At 38.5% G+C, this 11,595-nt stretch overlaps 1 pseudogene; it reads right to left on the reverse strand.

Moving 5' to 3' along the window:
- The window catches only part of LOC114805200 (putative polypeptide N-acetylgalactosaminyltransferase 9), a 28,927-nt pseudogene extending 22,989 nt beyond the window's left edge, over positions 1-5,938 (reverse strand).
- Between the last annotated feature and the right edge of the window lie 5,657 nt (positions 5,939-11,595).

The following is an 11,595-nucleotide window of genomic DNA, read 5'->3' on the forward strand; positions in this document are numbered from 1 at the left end:
TTCACTGAAAATTCGACGTTGTGGCAGATCGTTCGGCTTCAGTTCTTGCACGAGCTGTATTTTATACGGTTTTACACCAAGATCTTTGCGTAAAATCTTCCATGTGGTCGAATAACACAAACCCAATTGCTGCGAACGGCGACGAATCGACATTTCACGGTCTTCAGCCACACTCTCAGAAACAGACGCAATATTCTCTTCTGTACGCACTGTACGCATTCGTGTGGTTGGTTTAATGTCCAATAAAGTAAACTGAGTGCGAAACTTGGTCACAATCGCATTAATTGTTTGCTCACTTGGTCGATTATGTAGACCATAAATCGGACGTAAAGCGCGAAACACATTTCGAACCGAACACTGATTTTGGTAATAAAATTCAATGATTTGCAAGCGTTGCTCGTTAGTAAGTCTATTCATGATGAAATGTCAAAGCATACTGAGCATCTTTCTCTTTGACACCATGTCTGAAATCCCACGTGATCTGTCAAATACTAATGCATGAAAATCCTAACCTCAAAAAAATCACCCGTTATGAAAGCTTTTTAGTTCTTGTTACGTTGGTAGTCGGGTATATGTAGTCGTATCCTAGTAGAATTTTGACTATAATCTGAAGCTTTTATTGGTGGATGTTATGAGTGGCATATTAACCCTTCTGCTATGTTTGGGTCAAATTGACCCAATTTTCAGTAAAACTCGTCGAAATTCGCGTGTTAGTCTAGTCGTATTGTATTGATTCTTCTTCTATTTGTTAACTGCAGTAAAAGGAATAGATAAATATGAAAATTAAAATAATATCTGTTTTTTATGTTGCTGGAGGATGCCAAATGTAATTTCATTACACTTATTACGTTGTTGGGTCAATTGGACCCACCTAGTATTTTGAAACATTTTGCCGTTTATTATTACATCACTCGATCAAAAACGCCGACAAAGAAAGCTAGTTATCGGAAATCGAGCATATTTTGCACAGCCCTATGTTTATATATATATGAATCCAACAAAAAACGACAGCGATGTTTCTTCTGTCACCATACAAAAAATTCGAACAAATATTCAGCAGTTTGTAGTACGTGCCAAAAATTTTGATTGCAAGGAACACAGCAGCTTAGTTTGTGAAAACTGCCGTTAAAACGTACATATCTCAACTATTTTCTACAATTAGTGTATGTTAATTAACTTGATTCAAATAAAAAACAAGTAAGGAAGGGCTAAGTTCGGGTGTAACCGAACATTTTATACTCTCGCAATTTATTTAATTCACTTTATTTATATTATGAGTATATAATTAATATTCGTCATATATGTATATTGTATAAAGTCCATTGAAAGTTGGAAACCATAATATTAGGTTAGAAGCACCGAGGTCCTCGTGTTCGATATATGGGCCTTAAAAACCTAAGGTCCGATTTCGGCGATTTTTAGAATGGGGCTGCCACACTATAAACATAGTATTTGTGCAAAGTTCTGCACCGATATCTTCACTAGTGCTTACTTTATATATTGTAAAGTAACCGATTCAGATCGTCTTCAAAGTTCTGGTATATAGGAAGTAGGCGTGGTTGTGAAGCGAGTTGGCCTATTTTCACAACATATCATTGGGATGTAAGGAAACTATTACAAACCAAGTTTCATTGAAATCGGTCCAGTAGATCCTGAGATATGATTTTTGACCTATATGTGGGCGACGCCACGCCCATTTTCCATTTTGTAAAAAAATCTGAGTGCAGCTTTCATCTGCCATTTCTTATGTGAAATTTAATGTTTCTGACGTTTTTCGTTATTGAGTTAACCCACTTTTAGTAATTTTCAACCTAACTTTTGTATGGGAGGTGGGCGTGGTTATGATCCGATTTCTTTCATTTTTGGACTGTATTTGGAAGTGGCTAAAAAAAAGACTGCAGAAAGTTTGGTTTATATAGCTCTATTGGTTTCCGAGATATGTACAAAAAACAAATTTGGGGGCAGGGCCACGCCTACCTCCCCAAAAAAATTACATCCAAATATGCCCCATCATAGTGTGATCCTTCATACCAAATTTTATTTCCATAGTTTGTTTTATGGCTTAGTTATGGCACTTTATGTGTTTTCGGTTTTCGCCATTTTGTGGGCGTGGCAGTAATCCGATTTTGCTCATTTTCGAAAGCAACCTTCCTATGGTGCCAAGAAATAAGTGTTCCAAGTGTCATTAAGATATCTTAATTTTTACTCAAGTTACAGCTTGCACAGACGGAAGAACGGACGGACGGACGGACAGACAGACATTCGGATTTGAACTCCACTCTTCACCCTTTGGTATATATAACCCTATATCTAACTCGTTTAGTTTTGGGTGTTACAAACACCGTTATGTGAACAAAACTATAATACTCTCTTAGCAACTTTGTTGCTAGCAACTTTGTTGCGAGAGTATAAATATGAACTCTTTCAATAAAATAGTGTAATTAGTGGAGTTTTTATAAGTGGGTCAAATTTACCCAAATATGTGTAATTTTTTTCCTAACATAGCAGAAGGGTTAAATAATATTCTATTTGTTAAAATATTAATTGTTAGGAAAATTGTTTTCCATTGAAAAAATATAAGGAAAATTGGCAGGGAAATGAAATAAAAACGTTCCAGACTTTATACAGATACTGTTTAAGAGGAAATCTTCAATTGTGGACAGCAATATAATCTGAGCTACATTGATACATTCTGTTAAAACAGAACAGAAGTTAGTAAGAGATAGATGCAGAGTCAGAAGAGGATATTTAAGCAATAAATGCAACAAAAAATCAATTATATAAGAAAAATTATATCCGTTATCCGTTGTTAAGCAACTTCTTGAGAAGTTTTACTCTCTAAACCCGCTTTAATATACAACAAATACTGTCTTAAAGCTCTTCGCCTAGATTCCTTTCCTGGCATTGAAAATGCCTAAAGTGGTACCTAAACGCATGCTCTCTTAATAAAATGGGTTAATTAAGGAGAAGAATGTGTAGGCAACTATTTAAAAACGGATTCTCAAAATCATTTATCTGCGTAATTGCATGTGCAGACTATAAACGCTCGTAAATCAGCGTCTTGCGAATGCATTGCCAACGCATAGACAATAACAATAACAATAAAAACGAATAGTCAAATTAAAAGTTACAACTTAAAGCTCTTCGCCTAGATTCCTTTCCTGGCATTGAAAATGCCTAAAGTGGTACCTAAACGCATGCTCTCTTAATAAAATGGGGTAATTAAGGAGAAGAATGTGTAGGCAACTATTTAAAAAAAATCATTTATCTGCGTAATTGCATGTGCAGACTATAAACGCTCGTAAATCAGCGTCTTGCGAATGCATTGACAACGCATAGACAACAACAATAACAATAAAAACGAATAGTCAAATTAAAAGTTACAACCACAAATAAATAAAAATGCAGAATATTATAAAGAAAACAAGAACAACAACCACCCCTTTCAGTACAGCTAACAAGCAACAGTTGGCAATAAGAATATAGTATTGTGGTTGTATACATGCTCTTATGCGTTTAGTGATTTGCAACATGACATGCATGCCAGCAACAATAACAGCAATCATTTTGCACTTCACTGCCACATCATCGCCCACCAAGTGCCGCCGCGAGTACAATGTGGCATGTGGCAGCCACAGTGGCTGGCTGTGGCGCGAGCAACAATTGAAGTGCGTGGAATGGCAATTTAAGCTGAAGGCGCATTTAAATCGAGCTTTAATCGTTTACCAACAACGATAAAACCTTAAATGCCAGCCGATAGATGAATTGTGGAAGGCAAGCATTCGCGGCCAATTCACGGATGTAGTAAAGAACGATACGAAATCAAATATATATGAACATATTTATTTGTATGTATGACGAATTGGATTGAGTGGTTGTGTGAATAGGAGAAGACGTTGCAGCAAGCACTATTTCAAGTAGACAAATGTCCGTATATATATACTTTAGTGTACAACCATTGGAACCACATATGTATATGCTTGGTGCGCGTCTTTCGAAAGGTTTTGGTGCTTCCTCTGAAAAACAACAATTCAAATATTGTTCTTTATGTGTCATGCAACATGCTGTACTTTGCATGTCTAACCATATATATTCTACTGCCTTGCGCTTTTGTTTTTCTGTACATAAATATATTGCAGCTGTCGCAAGATATGAGTGAGCTTCATTGACTTTTCACAAACATTTTCTTGCAAGGTCAATTTTACAATGCTAAGTTTAATACGTTTAAGAATTCATAGAAAATTGAATAATTGGAATTTGAAAACATTGTAGCGAACAGCGATCTTCCTTTTTTTGCTTTGTGATGCCTCAATTTCATTTTGAATATTAAAGTCGAGTAAAAGTAGATAAGACACTAGTGGGTTTTATTCCTCTATAATATTTGAATTTGAAATATGATAATTTTAAGGTTATTTTGAAGTTCTGAAGAACTTCACTTACAAATAAGAGATTTGAACGAAAAATTACATATCCTCAAATTTTAAGGCTCAAACGTAATGTATTTATTAAAATTAGTTTAGTACATAAAAAATACTGAAATTTATACACGTTTTAATTGTAGATAGCTGATCGATTTTATAAGAACTTCTTTACGATAAATAAATTGAGTTATATTAAACAGTAGCAGATATCCCGCTTCGGAGTGCGACTCCTTTCCAAAAAGGTGGAAAATTCACTCCTATAGTAGGATAGCGGTCTGTGCACTCACAGAACTTATACGCCACCTTTAAGATTACTCATTAACAATCGCATCGATGTACTTTCTAAGCTATTATTGTGGTCTAAAAGTCTTTCCGCATGCAAATTAACGAACTTGCCTCGATACAATCTCATTGACGCACTTTCTTTATGATTATGCAGCTAGACTTTCTTTCTCGTGTCTTCAGCCAATATTATATTCCGATTCCAGTATCAGTTGTATTGAAAAGGCAATTTTATTCTCACGGACCCCAACTAAGAATTCTTATGATTAAGTTGTCATAAAAAATAAGTATTTAATATAATAGAACTCAATTGAATCTTGAGAATCAATTTTAAGTATGAACCGTCCAATACTAGTTAGAATTGTTGCGCAAAGTAATAAAAATAAATATTTGTGGATATATTATTCTATTAGAAGCCTACATTAATGCGATATTTTTGTCTTAATCGAATAATTAGATTATGTAAAAGGCAAATTTGTTCCTAAATATTTACAAAATAATTCATTTAATGCAACATCCACTTTTCGGCAAACACGTTTATTTCTCGCTGCATTGGGTTGCCACAAGTTACATTATCAACGAATCGTTTTATTACCACTAACCACAACAAAGCACAGTGCTTTAGCAAACATCAGCTAAGACTACAAAATCGCAATCACAGAAGCGCCATCAAATTAAGGCGCAAATGTTACACGCTGAGCACAAAGCAAAAAACAGTGAGGCGCAGCAAAAATTAAGCGCTAACAAATTATAAAACATATAACTATATATATATTAACTGTATATAAGTATGTATTTTAAAAAAACTACTCAACTTACCATCCTCTTCGGGCAACTTTTTTGCGCCGCCGCATCCAGTACCACATTATTCTGCACTGATTCATCGCCCATTCATGGTGGCACATCGCATACACCGCGACGCTGTTCGCGTCTACCGCTTTCAACGTACACGCCACCATCATTCGCTGCGACACCGCCACGATCCACGCCGAAACCACCACCGCCCTAGTAAATGCCCAGGTCAGCGTCGAGCGCGTTAGCGGGCGCTGCGCCACCACCGACGTTACCGGCACCAGCGACACTTTTCAGCGCCAGCGACATGTCGTTCCATTTGGTACTGCCACCTTGTGAAGAGTCATCGTGTATAGGAAGAACGCCACTGTGAACCAGATGGCGGTGAGCATGGCAACGATTTTCACAATGGACGCAGAGCGTCGACCTCAAATGAACGCCATTTCTTGTGCTTGTGTGTATTGCTTCTAAGTTTATCGTTTTTGTTGTGATTGTGTTCTTGATGTATTTCAATGTTGTGCGCCTCGTTATTGGCAATATTTCATTTAAATGCATTTACCCTATGGCTAGCACGCTCTTGCAACTGCTCTCTTTTTCTATTTCTACAGTCAAAATGGGTTATTTCCGCCACTTTCCTTCGCGTTGCTTCACAGTCATAGCGCGGCGTTGAAATATATTTATTATGCGCCTAAATGTATGCCTCAATTAGTTGAAATTTATGCTTTGCAGACTTCGCTGATTGCGTAGCGGCGATTTTCGTTTATCTTGCAAGTTGTTGCGTTGCGTTTACTTGTTTATATTTGTTTTTTTATTTACTTGCGAAATTAGATAGCATAATTTTGGGCGCCTATCGTCGTTGTTTGGCTTAGCAAATGAGTGAATGTTTGCTGTTATCGCTATTGTGCAGTTGTTATTGTTTTATTAAGCGCTGATTAATGATATATATATTTTTTAACTGAAATGCTTTTGAGCCTTTACTGAAAATTATTACAATGGCTTGCGCCTGGAGATATGCTTCAAAAATTTAAATTTTTGATTTAAATGCTATTGATATGTTCTTCTGAAGACTTTTAGTAGGAAATATACAAAAATTGTTAATGAACAGGTTTTAGTGTTTTCTTTTTTAATGCCAGCGTTCACGGCACTCGCTGTATTTACCTTGTCCTGTTCGACTCAGATATTATTTTGTTTTCTCACTCCTCTTGTTTTTCTTTCTAATTTGAAATATTCTTTGTTCGTGTTTCGCGGTTGCTTTCTGACACAAAATATGGAAAAAATCATCAACTGCAAGGATCTTTCTGTCTCTGTTTTGCTTCTTCGCAGACGCTCTTTATTTCTATTTATTGCCTTTTTATTTAACTTCCACTTTTATTTATTTCTTTTCCCGCTTTTATTTTGTTGACCTTAACCGCATTGTCGTTCTCGGTTCATCGCATTAGTACATATTGTTTTATGTCTGTGCGTGTCGTCTTCAATTTTGCTTTATCCCGCTCTCCCTACTCTAACATGTTCGGAAAAAATACTCTTGTCTTTTGTTTACTTTTATGTCCTTCCCTTAGTGCTTTCGCAAAAGTGTTTTATTTTCATTATTCTGCTTCGTGGTGATGTTGTTGTTTTTATTTATCTGCCAAAGAAAAAAATAAAATGAATTAGTTGAATTGTTCTGCTTATAACTTGGCTATGTAAATATTTGTATATAATTATTTTTTTTTTTCAATGCACTAATTAAAGAAAATAACAGAAAATATATTAAATAAATAACCCAAGTACTAAAAAGTACAAATAAAAGTTCATTTAAAACCCTGAAGGATAATACTGGCACTCCTATTAGAAGTTGAAGGCAAGTTGTTAAATGTAACTCCATAAGAAGCGTATAGCATTTTCGCACAGCCACAATAGTTTTTGAATTTCGCACTGTCGGCTACTTGATTCACGATCAGCTGCTATGCATTTTTGTTTTTGCTGTTCATAAGTGGTCGGTAAGTTTAATTAGCTGATTGGTATTTTATCAATAACTAATAATAGCTATATTCCAGTTTCAACTCGATTTCGATTTGATTAAGAATTAAAGTAGCAAAATAAAAATTTTCCTTTGTAAATCAATCTAAATCAGCGATTTGATTGAGCAAAGGCTGGTTAATTGATCAATTAACTTCTGTGCGAACTTATGTGGTTCCATCAACTTATATTGTACATATATAGGAAATGTAGGAGCTTCAGAAATAATTGAGAATATTGAGAGTAGCTCAGTGATTAGAAGTCTGATTCATCAAGAAATTAATTATTTTTGCAAACTTAGGCTTAGTCAATTAGTCAGTTGAGTCAATTAGTAATTGTCTACACACTTCAGCGAAGGCCTTAATTTAGCCTAACTGTCTACATATACATATATACATATCTAGATAAAAAGTGTTTAAATATAAAATATAATAATTTTTTTAATACATATATGTACGTGTATAAATTTAAAATATTACTGATGTTTAAAATGTGAATTTAATAAAATGGTGAAAATTTCTAAAAATATAACACTAATCTCATTAAATTCGGTATCTACTGACGTCTTCGAACAATCCACTCTTAGGTAATCCAATTTCTAATGAAATATACCTAACACCTGTCGTATCATCTAATGTTCCGAGAACTCATGCATATCTAAACGAAAAATGAGTGCTTTACGCTGTCGAGTGCTGACCATTAAATCATTCAATACTCGTAAAAGAAAAAAGTACAAAAGCTCATCACATAGAATACAAAGCTTTCGCAACCCAAAACGCAAACTCATTGCTACTAGTTAACGAAATACCAGTAAATAAATAGTTATTTATCGTTTTTCCATTACCATTCCCCTCATCAAAACTTTCCCCCTGCAACACTCATTCCCACCCGCACTTTGATTCATTAACCGATTTGACAGCTACGATTGACGTATATAAATTACACCGTGACAACTGATTGAGCAGTAAAAGTGCAAAATAGTGTATATAGGATATTGGCGTTAATTTTTTCCCCATATTACTGCTATTTAGTTTGTCTCTTTATTTTATCTTGTCCTCTGGCATATTTAATTGCTTAGATTATCGTTGCGCTGAAATTGTTGATGATGCGCGCTTTGTCATATTTAGTTGTGTCCGAGTGGGTCGGAGATGGACCGAGAGAGTGAGTGAGAGTGCGACAATAATGGCAAAACGTTGGTGTTGTTGTAGTGATAATTAACTGGCATGAGAATGTTTTTAATTAACATATAAGGGATGGAGTCATATGTAGAAGTTCACGTAAGTGAGGAAAGTTTCTGACTGTCATTCACCTGGGAGTGGCCAGGAACGATTCTTTTACATGTGGCTCAAGCAGCTCACGACTTCCGGTCTTAGACCAAGTATCCTCTGGGTAGCCAACAGACATCCGTTTGGAGGCGAGCTAAAGTAAGAAGGCGAAACCCGCCTATGCGGTTGTGCGTAGGGTTTGGGACCCACCACATAAAAACACCCCCCAATGAAAAAGAAAAAACAGCCTCGGATGAGAGACCCCAATTTTGATGACGACCACTGCAAACGTTTAAAGGACTACGAAATAAGGGCATGCACCTGGAATGTCCGGACCCTTAATTGGGAAGGTGCCTCTGCCCAGCTGGTTGATGTCCTCGTAAGAGTAAAGGCTGACATCACCGCAATCCAAGAAATGCGATGGACGGGACAAGGACGGAAGAAGGTGGGTCCTTAGTACTAGGGACTGTAGTACTAGATTCCAGCATAAGAAAATCCATCAAGCTACTTGGCTGTCCCCGGATCGAATCACTCGCAACCAGATCGATCATGTTGTGATAGATGGACGACATGTCTCCAGTGTTTTTTGATGTGCGTACGCTTCGTGGTCCCAGCATCGACTCGGACCACTATCTTGTAGCAGCTAAGATACGCACCCGCCTCTGTGTAGAAAAGCGTACACGTCAACAAACACAAGGAAGGTTCGACATCGAGAAGCTGCAATCACAACCGACAGCCGAACGATTTTCTACTCGACTTGCACTCCTGCTCTCTGAGAGCACTCATCAGCATCTCGGTATAAGGGAGCTGTGGGACGGCATATCAAACTCCTTACGTACAGCTGCAACCGAAACCATTGGTTTTCGGAAAAGTCAAAAAAACAGCTGGTATGATGAGGATTGTCGTCTCGCAGTGGAGAGAAAACAGACTGCCTACCTCGCAATGTTGCGATCGACCGCAACACGAGCGGGATGGGAAAGATACCGAGAGCTGAAGAGGGAAGCGAGACGCATTTGCAGACAAACAAAGAAAGAGGCCGAAATGCGTGAGTATGAAGAGCTTGACAAGCTGGCCGACAGGGGTAATGCTCGAAAATTTTACGAAAAGATCCGGCGACTAACTGAAGGTTTCAAGACCGGAGCGCACTCCTGTAGGACCCCCAGAGGTGATCTAGTTATTGATGACCAGAGTATACTGAGTTTGTGGAGGGAACACTTCTCCAGCCTGCTGAATGGCTGTGAAAGTACAACACCAGGAGATGGCGAACCCGATTCCCCAATCGACGACGATGGAGCAGATGTTCCATTGCCCGACCGTGAAGAAATTCGAATAGCAATTACCCGCTTGAAGAAATTCGAATAGCAATTACCCGCTTGAAGAACAATAAGGCGGCGAAGAGCTAATAAGGTGCTTGCATCAGCTTCTTTGCAGAATATGGTCGGAAGAAAGCATGCCTGACGATTGGAATCTCAGTGTACTCTGCCCAATACACAAAAAGGGAGACCCCACAATTTGCGCCAATTACCGTGGGATAAGCCTCCTCAACATCGCGTATAAGGTTCTGTCGAGCGTATTGTGTGAAAGACTAAAGCCCACCGTCAACAAACTGATTGGACCTTATCAGTGTGGCTTTAGACCTGGAAAATCAACAACGGACCAGATATTCACCATGCGCCAAATTGTGGAGAAGACCCGTGAAAATAGGATCGACACACACCATCTCTTTGTCGACTTTAAAGCTGCTTTCGACAGCACGAAAAGGAGCTGCCTTTATGCCGCGATGTCTGAATTTGGTATCCCCGCAAAACTAATACGGCTGTGTAAGCTGACGTTGAGCAACACCAAAAGCTCCGTCGGGATCGGGAAGGACCTCTCCGAGCCGTTCGATACCAGACGAGGTTTCAGACAAGGTGACTCACTCTCGTGTGATTTCTTTAACCTGATGCTGGAGAAAATAATACGAGCTGCAGAGCTAAACAGAGAAGGTACAATCTTCTGTAAGAGTGTACAGCTACTGGCGTACGCCGATGATATCGATATCATTGGAAACAACACCCGCGCCGTTAGTTCTGCTTTCTCCAGACTGGATAAGGGAGCGAAACGTATGGGTCTGGTGGTGAACGAGGACAAGACGAAATATCTCTTGTCGTCAAACAAACAGTCAGCGCATTCGCGCCTTGGCTCCCACGTCACTGTTGACAGTCATAACTTTGAAGTTGTAGATAATTTCGTCTACCTGGGAACCAGCATTAACAGCAATAACAATGTCAGCCTGGAAATCCAACGCAGAATCACTCTTGCCAACAGGTGCTACTATGGACTAAGTAGGCAATTGAAAAGTAAAGTCCTCTCTCGACGAACAAAAACCAAACTCTACAAGTCCGTCCTACTTTACGGTGCAGAAGCGTGGACGATGTCAACATCCGATGAGACGGCACTAGGAGTTTTCGAGAGAAAGGTTTTGCGGAACATTTATGGTCCCTTAAGAATTGGCAACGGCGAATACCGCAGACGATGGAACGATGAGCTAGCTGTATGTGTTATTCGACGACATAGACATAGTCCAGCGAATAAAAAACAGCGGCTACGCTAGGACATGTTGTTCGAATGGATGAAGGTGCTCCAGCTCTGAAAGTATTCGATGCAGTACCCGCTGGTGGAAGCAGAGGAAGAGGGAGACCTCCACTCCGATGGAAGGACCAGGTGGAGAGGGACCTGGCTTCGCTTGGAATAACCAATTGGCGCCAAACTGCCAGAAGGAGAGATGCGTGGCGCGCTGTTTTGGACTCGGCTATAACCGCGTATTCGGTGTCTACGCCAGTCAAGAAGAAGAAGAA

Source organism: Zeugodacus cucurbitae, chromosome 6, assembly GCF_028554725.1.
Source record: "Zeugodacus cucurbitae isolate PBARC_wt_2022May chromosome 6, idZeuCucr1.2, whole genome shotgun sequence".
Classification (NCBI taxonomy): Eukaryota; Metazoa; Arthropoda; class Insecta; order Diptera; family Tephritidae; genus Zeugodacus; species Zeugodacus cucurbitae.